General features: G+C 41.1%; 1 protein-coding gene across 4 annotated transcripts in view; it reads left to right on the forward strand.

Moving 5' to 3' along the window:
- The window catches only part of LOC116986140 (nucleolar protein 4-like), a 161,642-nt gene that overhangs the window by 44,968 nt on the left and 103,543 nt on the right, over positions 1-13,131 (forward strand). Inside the window, exon 1 of one of the 4 annotated variants that reach the window (XM_033041322.1) lies at positions 5,232-5,353. The exons of the other annotated variants lie outside the window; for them this stretch is intronic. The gene's annotated coding sequence lies outside the window, so the exon portion shown is untranslated. Of the gene's footprint in view, positions 1-5,231; positions 5,354-13,131 lie in introns of those variants that run through there. 4 annotated transcript variants of the gene reach the window in all.

The raw sequence follows: 13,131 nt of genomic DNA on the forward strand, positions 1-13,131 counted from the left end.
TAGGAGCAGAATTAGGCCATTCAGCCCATCAAGTCCACTCTGCCATTCAATCATGGCTGATCTATTTCTCCCTCCTAACCCCATTCTCCTGCCTTCTTCCCATAATCCCTGACACCCGTACAGTTGACAATCATGTAACAGTTGTCCACACACTGTGTGCAAGTATGAGATGTGTGAAAGACAGGATCTGGAAAGATATTTTCAGGCTTTTAGATCAATGTGATAAGTTCCCGATTGTACTTTGCTCTATTTTCATGGATATTCAATGATGTAGCTCGTAATGTATGCTACAAGACAAAAATTATAGACAGTTGACTATGTAGATTAAAAACATTTGGTGAGGTTTGCCTAACAATGATTAAGCTTGAAGTTGCACAGAGACCATGGCGCAGTTTATAGAAGAGATATTTTTGCAGCGTGATGTGCCCAGAAGCTGTGAAAGTGACAAAAAGATTCTTCCATCAATTAAACTGAAAACCCCTTATTCCAGCTGAAACTAATATAAACCAGGAAGTATAAATTCAACATGAATTGTGTACAGAGAACAAAATGAAAGGAAAGAGACCGTTTTAAGAGCAAGATAAATGGGAAGTAGAAAGAGTAATCTAATTTAATTTTTTAATGAATAAACCGTAAAAAAACCCAATGCCAAACACAAGGGCTTGAAATTTCCAGTTCAAATTTCTTTGGTTACAAAGATATTATGCCATCAAAGTGTCACATACAACTGATTGGATTAGTTTTTGAAATATGTTTGATCATACCTTAACTTTTACATTGTGCATGTGACTCTATACATTAGGAATCGTTACATTTGAGCTTGGGATTGAGCTGAGTAGAATCAACTGTGTCTTCCTGTTTGCTCATTTATTAGACTCGGGAAATTTCAAGCGCCAAATATTCTACCATTATAAGTTGAAAAATCAGGGCCATTGTTTAATCCCACTATCTATTTACATAATTATCATGTAAAATAATAGATAATGGTATTCTGCTTTAGTATTTATTTACCAATTAGCCCACAGGGGAAAAGCCCATTACAAAATATTTGCCTTGCGATCTGTAAAAGTACAACGGAGCAAGTAAGAAATAGAAGTCACAAGGAACTGCAGATGTTGGTTTAAAATACACAAAGTGCTGGAGTAACTCAGCGGGTCAGGCAGCATCTCTGGAGAACACAGGTGATGTTTCAGGTCGGGACCATTCTTCATACTTAAGATCCTGGCCCGAAACATCACCCATCCAAGTAAGAGATAGGATTGGCCGTCTACTGTATTCCAGGTGGGGTTGGTGAATGTAACATAGAAACATAGAAAATAGGTGCAGGAGGAGGCCATTCGGCCCTTCGAGCCAGCACCGCCATTCATTGTGATCACGGCTGATTGTCCCCAATCAATAACCCGTGCCCGCCTTCTCCCCATATCCCTTGATTCCACTAGCCCCTAGAGCTCTATCGAGCTCTCTCTTAAATCCATCCAGTGATTTGGCCTCCACTGCCCTCTGTAACAGGGAATTCCACAAATTCACAACTCTCTGGGTGAAAAAGTTTCTTCTCACCTCAGTCTTAAATGGCTTCCCCTTTATTCTAAGACTGTGGCCCCTGGTTCTGGACTCGCCCAACATTGGGAACATTTTTCCTGCATCTAGCTTGTCCAGTCCTTTTATAATTTTATATGTTTCTATAAGAACCCCCTCATCCTTCTACGCTCCAGTGAATACAAGTCTAGTCTTTTCAATCTTTCCTCATATGACAGTCCCGCCATCCCAGAGATCAATCTCGTATATGTATGTGGCCCATAGACTGCCATTTGTGCTCAGGCATTATGTCAAGACTTGTGTATTTACATTCATTTGACATTTGTCAAAGCCTGATGTATGCTCATTGGCTTGTGCAATGGATTCTGACATTTTCGGGACAGGAGGAGATGCAACAGCTGCAATACCCTTAATTCTTCTGTAGATAGTATTCATTTTAATATCTGCAAAAAATATATGCATTCATTGTTTTCAAAAGCACTTTCCCTTGTGTTGTTTAAGAAAGAACTGCAGATGCAGTTTGTGTGTTATTGCATTAACGGGTCTGTAAAGCTGCAGGAAGTAAGTATTTAATTGTTCCGTTGCCGGGACACATGATAATGAAACACTCTTAACACTTGACAAGGTAAGTTTGTAGTCGAAATGTTTAAGAAGGAACTGCAGATGCTGGAAAAATCGAAGGTAGACAAAAATGCAGGAGAAACTCAGCGGGTGAGGGAGCATCTATGGAGCGAAGGAATTCCTTCACTCTGTGGATGCTGCCTCACGCGCTGAGTTTCTCCAGCATTTTTGTCTACCTTCCCTTGTGTTGGGAACTCACACACCCATCATTATGCAACAAGGATATAATTGTGAATACTTCATATTTTCTAATGACATAGAAGGATGTCATTTGGCCTATCAAGTGTATCCGAGTTCTAGGTATTCCCATCGGTACCAATCTCTCCCTCACTCACTCAACACCTAGTTTTGTTTAGAGACACAGCATGGAAACAAGCCCTTCGGTCCACTGAGTCCATGCTGACCATCGCTCATCCGTTTACACTAGTTCTATGTTATCTCACGTTTTCATCCATTCCCTACGTACTAGGGGCAATTTACAGAGGCCAATTAACTTAGAAACCCATTCGTCTTGGGGATGTGGGAGGAAACAGGTGCTCCCGGAATAAAACCCACAGGGAGAAAGTCCACAAAGACAGCACCCAAGGTCAGGATTAATCCCGGATCATTGGAGCTGTGAGGCAGCAGCTCTATGAGCTGCACCACTGTGCTGTGAACTGTTCATACTGCCACGCACTTACAATGGGGAAAATCTACAGTGATGTATTTTAGAATGTGGGCAGAAACAGGAGCAGTGGAAGAATCTCATGCACTGACAGGGAGAAAGTGCAAATTCCACACATTGCCCCTGGTGCCAAATTGATATTCTCTGTAGCAGTGGCCTGAACTGCTGTACCACCTGTCTCCAAGTTATCTGGAAAAATGTTTGGGGGAATTTGAATGATATCAACATTGTTAAGGTGCTTGGTCATTCATTGGTCACACTGAGGTGCTTGATCATTTATTATTCCAGATACAGTTCATGTAGATCAAGTTTAACATTTAAAAAAAGGGAGACCGAGGAACTGCAGATGCTGGTTTACAAAAAAAAGTTTACAAAGTAAGTAACTCAGCGGGGCAGGCAGCATCTCTGAAGCCGCATGGTTAGGTGATGTTTTGGGTCGGGATGCTTCCTCAGACTGATATTTACTTTGTACCCGAAATGTCACCTATCCATGTTCTCCAGAGATGTTGAGTTAGTCAACACTTTGTATCATTTTTCATAAACCAGCATCTGCAGTACCTTCTGTCTGTTTTTAAACGTAAAATTAATCTTGATTATCTAATCATTAAAGCATTGGTGTGACCCTGCTTTCCAGAAGTGGGGTCCCAAATGTGACCTGTGACTTAGTCAGTGAACCACAATTTTGGAATGGGAATTGAATATTGATTGGTCACATTATGGCCTGACTCGGCAACTCAGGAACGAAGGAGTCTGCAGAAAGTGATAGATACTGACCTCCGCACCTTCAATGGGATTTATGGTAGGCAATGCCTCACAAAAGCAGCCAATATCACCAAAGAATCACACTTTACTTTACTTTAGAGAAACAGGCCCTTTGGCCCACTGAGTCCATGCCAACCAGCTATCACCTCGTACACTAGCACTATCCTCCTACACACAAGGGATAATTTACAGAAGTCAATTAACCTACAAACTTGCTCATCTTTGGAATGTGAGAGGAAACCGGAGCACCGGGAGAAAACCCACATGGTCACAGTGAGAACGTGCAAACTCCGTACAGACAGCACCCACCCTCAGGATCAAACGTGGGTCTCTAGTGCTGTAAGGCAGCAACTCTACCAGCTGCGCCAACGTGCCCCCCATTCATCCTGACACTCTCATCTCGCTCCCACTTGTGGGAAGAAGGCACAGGAGCGTGAGACCGTGACCTCCAGGATCAAGAACAAATTCTTCCCAGGAACCATCAGGATCTTGAACACTGCACAACACTAACCTGAGCAACTATGAACTTCCATGAACTGTCTTTGGTTGCACTGCACTTGGTTTTTTTGCACTAGTATTGTGGTTATTCATTTATATCACCTATGTGTATTGTAAGAAATAAGAATGCCATTGTTAGGTTATTGGTACATATGACAATTAACTCTTAGATCCAAATCTACTGGCACAGAGGGGGGAGGGAGAGAAGGAGAAGTTAGGAGGGTGAGAAGGAGAGGTTGGGAGGGAGGGAGGGGAGAAAGGAAGGGGGAAAGAGGGAGGGAAGGGAAAAGATGAAGAGATGAGAGGGAGAGAGAGAGAGATGTAAGGCAAGAGATGGATGGCAGGAGAGGGAAAAAGAGAGAGGGAGGGGAGTGAGAGAGAGGAAGGGCAGAGAGACAGGGGAGAGACAGAGGGAGGGGGGGAGGGGAGAGAGGGTGGGGAAAGGGAGAGAGAGGAGGGGGAGGGGGAGAGAGGAGAGAGGGAGCGGGAGAGGAGAGATGGAGGGGAGGGGAGAGATGAGAGGGGAGAGATGGAGGGGGGAGAGAGGAGGGAGAGAGGAGAGAGACAGAGTGGGGGAGGAGGGGAGAGAGAGAGGGGAGATCAGAGAGAGGTGAGGGGAGGGGAGAGAGGGAGGATGGAGAAAAGGAGGATGGAGAAAAGGGGTAGAGAAAGAGGGTGGGAGGGGGAGAGAGAGCGAGAGAAGAGTTTGGGAGAGAAGGAGAGGTTGGGATGGAGGGGAGAGAAGGATGGAAGAAGAGAGGGATGGAGGGAGGGGGACAGAAGAGAGTGGGGGAGGGAGGGCTGGAATGGTGAGAGAGAGAGGGAGAGAGGGGGGAGAGAGGGAGAGAGGGAGGGAGGGCTGGAATGATGAGAGAGAGGGAGAGAGGGAGGGTAGTGGAAGGAGGTGCCCCGGTTACCTGAGGCCTCCCCCCTGTGGCGGCGCCTCGGGCCCGTTGCTAGGCAGCGGCGCTGTCCGCTCCCGCCTACGGTGGCCGCCGGCGGCCAAAGGAGCAGCGGCGGCGCGACCCGGCCCGGCCCGCCTGACGTCAGCGCCCCCTGCTCCATCCCCATCTGTCAGCTGCCGCTGCGCGCCCGCCCGCCCGCCCGCTGTGTCTCGCCGGCTTCCCCCCCCCCCCCTCCCCACCCCCACCCTCCATCCTCCATCCTCCATCCTCCATCCTCTCCCTCAGCTCGGAGCACCCAGCCCACCCCCGGCACGGAGGCGCCAGACTCCCCGCCAGAGGAGAGGCGGCGGCGGCGGTCCTGCTTTGGGTGAGTGAGTGAGTGAGTGCGGGCGGGCTGTCGTGTGAGGGGAGGGAGAGGGAGAGGGAGCAGCGTTGGGTCTGAGGGAGAGGCAGGGCCAGGGGGAGCCCTGGACTAGACTTGGCTTCCAAATGCAATGACCTGATCCATTTTGTCTAGGAAGCTTACTTATTAAATGTCTGCAGCGTAGCTTGGCGGAGAAGTCTAATCTCAACAAAACAAAACATCATTTCTTTTCAGGGATTGATCGCATGTGAGCTTAGCTTGTGTTTTTATTTTAAAGTATCCAATGTTTTCATTTCCAGCTTTTAAAAAAAATTAAATACGAATTTTCTTTTATTTCCATATATGTCAGTTAAATCATTCGTAGTTTGATTTAATAAAATACACGAGCGGTACATATTCGTTTTATCTTCATTCGCTTCCCTCTCGTCCGTTGTATTTAGAGTGAAGTCAGTCAGTGCGCCTATTTAATCGTCTTTACATTTCATTATTGTCAATGTAAAAAAACCGGTCTTTGCAAGGGTCGCGAACGATTGCATTTTAAATGTTATCCCCGAATATCCTTAAAAAGTTAGTTTCCATTAGTAATTCCACCGCGTTTACAGAAAAGGAAAAGGTACAAATCGATGAAACTGCTGCAGCCTCATCAATCCATCATTAAATTCTTTTTGCAAATTGATTTTTCTCTGCTGGGGTTTCCAAATTGAGCCTCTCCCAAGATTTTGTTAAATATATTGGCTGTGTGATACTGTGCAATATAATGAACACAACTTTTTTCAGTGAGCAAGCAGAAAGTACGGTACTGTATTTCATACTTGAAACACTATATTTTATGGTATGTTATAAGAATGCAGAATTGACATTTTTTGGATGTTTCTGACAGATTTAATAATGCATCGTAAATGGGTTTTGTTTTGGATAGATTAGTTCACAGTGTCAGTTGAAAATGTGTATAAAAAGCAAATAAGAATAGCAGTTCATATTTACAAAATCCATTCGCAATATGAAACTATAAAATGCATTCCTCATATATTGGAATAGTTTCAGTGAAAACTGCATCTTTGAAACTTTTGAGACTTTTAAAGTTTGCTTTCACGTATGCAGGATATTGTGAGCTATATAGGCTATAAACAGAAAATGGGGAGTATTTGAAAATGCTTTGGATTTGTGGTTTATCGGTTGTCTTTTGAGATTCCTGGCCAGGTAATTAAAACTACTTGTGAATTATGGAAACTCTTGCTTTTTCCAAGGAACGAAACATAGAGATAGCCCAGTTTATCATAAGTATATGTTATGAAAAGAAAAATAAGGAAGCATCTGAATTAAAATCTCTTTTTATCATGTTCTCTGTTAGTTATTAATCCAAAGCTTGATAATAATTGTGGGTATCTCTTTATTGTTTTATAATTTAGCTAAAGACCTCAATCTCTTTTGTATTAAATCATCATTTTATTGAATGTCTCAACAAGGGAAGTCTAGTTTAATTTATGATTAAACCAATGTGAAAGGTCAAGACCATTAATGCAAGACATAACCAGATTGAAGCCGAAAAAGAGAGACATTATTACTTTATGATGTTGCTCACTCTTTGGGTAAATTAAAGTTTGTGGTTAGAAACTAGATTACACATGGAAGTGAAAGGAGGATGTGTAGGTTACTGATTTTTTTTTGTGCTTTTTTAAAACTCCTTTTTAAGACATTCAATGAATGAAGTTCACAATTGATGTACTTCACCAATGTGGACTTGTCATCACCTATTTATCATAAATCAGTCAGCATCTGTTTTTCATACTAACTGAATTAATTTTCATTTTTGTCCATATATTTAATAGGGGAATATATATTTGAATCAGTTATCTACTTGATCATTTAAAAATTCTTAGTTTATGCATGTCTTGCATACCACTGGCAACGCGGTTCTATGTTGTATGCCTGCATCGTCTATAACATTGATATTCGCTCAACAGTTGGACTTGCAGTACAGCAAAGTAAACGATTGCTTCTAAAATGAACCATTTGCCTAATGAGACAGCATAAAGGAAGTTTAACTGGAGTTATCAGAAAAGAAAAGGCAACACAAGCAACTGCAGATGTTGGGATTTTGAACAAAGGACGAAAGGAACTCAGCAGTTCAGGCAATATCTGTAGAGTAAAGTCACACAGAGCATATTTTTGGTCGTGACCCTTTAGAATGAAGGAGTAAGGGGGAGAAAGCTGGAAACAAGAGGCGGGGAGACAAAGGCTGGTAAGTGATAGGTAGATACAGGTGAAGGGGGGACTGATTAACAGATGGATAGAGTAAGTGACAGGCTGGAGGTGAAAAGGAGACAACAGATGTCAAATAAGGAGAGAAGAGAGGTGAAAAGTAAACCTAGATATGGGTGGATGGGGACAGTGGGGGGAGAAAAGGGTGGGCGGGGTGTAGAAAAAAAAACGAGGGACAAAATGCTGCTTGTGCAGCATCTCTGGGGTCAAGACCCTTTTTCATACCCGAAACGTCACCTATCCACGTTCTCTAGAAATGTTGCCTGACCTGCTGAGTTACCCCAGCAGTTTGTGTCCTTTTGTGTATTAAGCAGCATCTGCTGTTCCTTGTTTCTATAAGGAAATTAGGGATTTGGGGATGAGAGATGAGAAAAGAAAAGGCACTGTATTCCAAAATGTCTCATAACCAAGTATAAACCACTTATTATGTCAAGTGCAAGAGTTAATGCATGGAGCAAAAATGGTGTTGGTGTAATGTGGACTGTCAGCTAGGATAATGGAAGGCAGCAGGCTTTCCTTTAGGAATGTCATAGGATTTACCATGTCCACCTGAATGGACTTGGGCATTAGGTCAATTCCTTCAAGTTCCTGGAATAATCTCTTTGTACTGTGCTGAAACTCAGCATCGGTTGGTTGTCTTTAAATGCCACAATGGACCTTCAATCTACAACTTTACCATTGAAAATGAAAACAATTGAAATTTAGTTTTGATTATTGCTGCATAAATTATTAAAATTCATTGCCCCCTAAAGTGATTTACTTCAACCCTCAGTTTAATAGTCTCTAACAATAGTGTCGTTTTGTTTATAATTGTATGGCTTACTGAAATAATAACATATGATAGTATAAAATGTAGAATGTAGCTTTAATTCCTGCTTTGCACAGAATTCCTGCTCTTTGCCATACTGATTTTAAGAAAATATAGTGAAGCGTCTATGTTTTGCTATAGAATGTGGGGAATTATCAAACATAGAGACAGTTTAAAGGCATGTTCATGTACATATCCAATAAGCTGGCTGGAGATTAGCACTGAGGAAGCTTGAAGCAGGCCATCTGCTTGTTCCTGTTACAGGAGGTGAAGGATATGAGAGATCAGAAGGTGGAGGGTTGGCGGGGCGAAGCAGTGAATATAAAATAACTCAACTATTTTGGTTGCTGCCACACTGCACACTGATTTGATTTCTCCACCAAAATTGACATGAAAATAGCTACAGCATGTCATTAAACTGCTCAATAACTCAAAAAATTGTAATGATTTCAAAAATGTATGTAATGTTAAATGGGAGTAGTACACTAAGCTTTGGGCTGAATTGTAATGAAAGAGTTAAGTACTATGCTTTTGAACGGCAATCTGCCAAGCAAGCAGTGGAAGGGTGGTTTCCTTTGGCAATCTTGCAATAAAGAATGTGGCTGTAAGCTGCAAATGGCTAGCATGTTGTTAATGATTCCCAACAAATTGGGATGTGAGTGTGAGGAAAATGCTTCATTGCTCACAAATGTATTGAAGTTCGCAACTAATAGAACATAGAGCATAGAAAAGTGCACCATAGGAACAGGTCCTTTAGCCCACAATATCTTTGCTGAACATGCTGCCAAGATAAACTAATTTAATCTTTCTGCACAGAATCCATATCCCTCTATTTCCTGCATGTCTATGTGCAAATTAAAAGCCTCTTAAATGCCATTGTCGTATCTGCCTCCACCACCACCCCTGGCAGCACATTCCAGCCACAAGTTCCAAATAACTTGCCCTACACATCTCCTTTAAACTTTGGTCCTCTCGCCTTAACGCTATACTGCCTAGTCTTTGACATTTCCATCCGGGGAAAATAGTTTTGACTATTTGCCCTCTCTGTGCCGATCATAAATTTGTATACCTCTATCAGGCTCCCCTTAACCACTGGCATTCTAGTTCTACAACACCATGTATTTTGTCAGAGAAATTCAGTAATATGTCTTTACATAGGGTTTCGGCCCGAAACGTTGCCTATTTCCTTCGCTCCATAAATGCTGCTGCACCCGCTGAGTTTCTCCAGCACTTTTGTCTACCTTCAGTAATATGTCGACATGTGGAGGTACATCAGTACAGTGTATTTCCTGCATTAAAATATTCAACGATTGATGCGACTTTATGAAGTTAAGAGTAGCTTCAACAGACATAGTATGATGAGCTAATTGAATTTTAAATAGTCACTAATTTTCTCCATTCCGTTGCATGTTCCAAAGTGGAAATTGTTGGAGCTTTTGTTTTCAACAAGATAGTTCATATGCTGGATTCCATTGGAAGCAATATGGAATGTGATGACCTTGATGGTTGTGATAAATATCTGAACTTTGCTGTCGGTTTTGCCCTTGTGCAGCTTAGTGGGTGGCATCGAGCAGATCAAAGTATATTTTCATTAAAAGAATGAGAAAAAAAACAGGATGTTGGGAAGATGGGGAGTTGAATACATTTTTTTGGTTGTTTATTTCCCAGATTTTTCTTCCATGGACATTTTGACTTCATACTATCTTCATCTTGGTGGGAAAGGAAAAAAAATCATAAATATGGCATTCTGTGTTGTCCTGACACATCATCACGAACTGTGCTTATTTCAGCGCAAGTCATCATATAACCCACTTGTTCTTTTCCTTGTTCTGTCTGATCCAGTTTGCCCAAAGGACAAAGGACAAAGGACATTTATTTGTCACGTACACCAATTGGTGTAGTGAAATGTGCCTTAGCACTAAAGGCTTTTAAGATTTGTTTTGTTATATCTGAATTGTTGGCTATTAAGATGGACATCATGGTGAGAAAGCAGTTATTGCACATATTTAAATCGTTTTATATATTCTTTTAAGGAATATGGCTCAGAAAATCAAATATAATATTGTCATTCTTCTTTACCTTTCCTCTTATTTAAACGAGAAAACATTGGAATCATTTGACTTTCTGTTAATTTATAAACATGAATGTTTTCTCAGCTCCTTTCAAGTAGTATCTATATTTTGTGAAATAAATTCTATTATATATTCAGATTGAGGTTATTGAGTATAGTGTTGAGCCTCTTTAACTGTAGATGCTGAATCTTGAGCAAAACACAAGGTACTGGTGGAACTCAGCGGGTCAGGCAGCATCTGTGGAGGGAATGGATAGGTGATGTTTCAGGTCAGGACCTTTCCTCAGACTCATATTTACTAAATACATCAATTATGTTATCACTGTGCAATATACTCTTTTGATGAATGACCTGATAAAAGTGTCAATTTTAAGAGTATCCTGGGAATGATAGCAGAGGTACCATTACCCCTTAAATTATTGTTTTAAAGAAAGATGTTCCTAAAAAAATGGTGGCTAGCTAAAAGAATGCCTATGAAAGAATGTGTATGAAAGGAGTGGAGCAGTTGGGAAACTATAGGCTATTCAACTTAATATCATTATAAAAAATGTAGAGTCCATATTAAAGAAGAAATAGAATAAACATCAGAAAAATTAGAGCATAATGATTTTTAATTTGGTTTCAAGAAGGGTGATCTTGATTGAGCAACCTTTCTGTGAAGAGGTAACATAGTGAGTAGTGGAGTAATACTGTTGGTGTGATTTATTTAAATTTCCAAGGGGTCTTTGATAACATGCTTCATAATGAATGAATTAATAAGCCTTAGCATATGGTGTCAGGAGACAGTTAATGAAATGGCCAGCTAACTTGCTTCAAGACAAGCAGACAGTAAAGGTAATAACTACTCTGATAGCACAAGCTAGAAAGTAGGATTTTACAAGATCAGTGTTTGGACTCCTATTTATCCACAATTTATATTAATGATTTTGATTTCCATATTTAAGAACCCAGGTTCTAAATTTGTGGGTAACTGAATTATAAATGGGGGGGGGGGGGGGGTGGTCGGTACTGAACAAATGATAAGACAAACTGCAGAAAGGGAACATAAATGAATTTCAGCACTCGCACTTGTGTGATTGCATTTTGGTGCAAAGATGAAATTAGATTTTATTTGATAAATTAGAATCATGAAGAACAATGGGACTTGGGTAAACAATACACTAATCGCTATATATCTAGCAATACAAATGGATAAGATGCAAAAGAAACAATCTGGGGACAAGGATTTCATTTTAGAGAGTTATAATTGAAAAATAATGAAGATTCTTGGTTAGCTGATGGTATGAGGTACTGAAGAAGTTTCACAAAAATGCGAAGTTAAACCTTTCAGCAATGAATTAAACAGAAAGTGCTGGAGGAACTCAGTAGGCCAGGCAGCATCTTTGGAGGGAACAGACTGGCGACATTGCAGGTCGGGACCCTTCTACAGACTGATTGAGTCAGAGGAAGAAAGCTCAAAGTGGTGGGGGTTGGACAAAGCCTGGCCAAGAAAGAAAACTGTGTCTCTTTTCTAATGGAATAGGAATCTGACCCAGTAGAGATCTTTATGAAGGGTTTTGGTAAGAGTAGACAGGAATTCTCTGCCTCAGAAGGCAGTGGAGGCAGGTTCTCTGGATGCTTTCAAGAGAGAGCTAGATAGGGCTCTTAAAAATAGCGGAGTCAGGGGATATGGGGAGAAGGCAGGAACGGGGTACTGATTGGGGATGATCAGCCATGATCACATTGAATGGCGGTGCTGGCACGAAGGGCCGAATGGTCTCCTGCACCTATTGTCTATTGTCTATTGTTTTGGTAAGGGTAGAGGAGTGCTTCAATGTGCAAAAATCAAAATGAATTCAAACAGGGTATTCAGAAGAAACTCATTATCCTAAGATTGGTGAGAGAGTGGAATTCTCTTAATGCCGAGTATTTGGGATGCATGTAAGTGCAGGGATGTAAAATGATGTTAGGGGAAGAACAGAGGGTAATGGTGAGGTAAAGAAATTGTGAGGGAGTTTGTGTGGATTTGAAGCACTGATATGCGCTGGTTGGCCCAAAACTCTTTCTGTGGTGTATATGCTATTTAATTACCATAGCAACCTAGTGATAACTACAATACGAATTAAAAGGGTGAATAATTTATATGAAAATTCTTTAAGCCTTTCTAGGCTGCTCTGAGAGAAGGTTGCACTTAGGCCACTAATCTGTGTCATTACTTACACAGCAAAGAAGAATGAGAGGTAACAGCAAACCATTTGAACCATTAGTGTTGCAGCTTGTCACCCGCTTTCAAGATTTGCTGAAAGAGTGGAGCTGCAATAATTTCATTATTTCTATGTTTTTAGTCTTTATAGATTTGTTTCTTGGAAAAGAAATTTAATTTTTTTCCTCTGAAATTTACCAGGCTATAAAATATTGAAGAAATGTGATAATGATATATTTTGTTGTTCACCATGCATTGGGGGAATATACTTAAAAGAGATGATAACACACATAAAAATATCTTTCAATCTTTAGATATAACAGGACCAAGCCAATTTATTTTCCTAAATGTTGGGATGAAAACCATGTTCGGATGGGGTAACACGGAAGCAGCTGTAGAGTTGCTGCCTTACAGCGCCAGATAACCCAGGCTCCATCCTGATTATGGGTGATGTCTGC

This window comes from Amblyraja radiata, chromosome 23 (genome assembly GCF_010909765.2).
Source record: "Amblyraja radiata isolate CabotCenter1 chromosome 23, sAmbRad1.1.pri, whole genome shotgun sequence".
Taxonomy (NCBI): Eukaryota; Metazoa; Chordata; class Chondrichthyes; order Rajiformes; family Rajidae; genus Amblyraja; species Amblyraja radiata.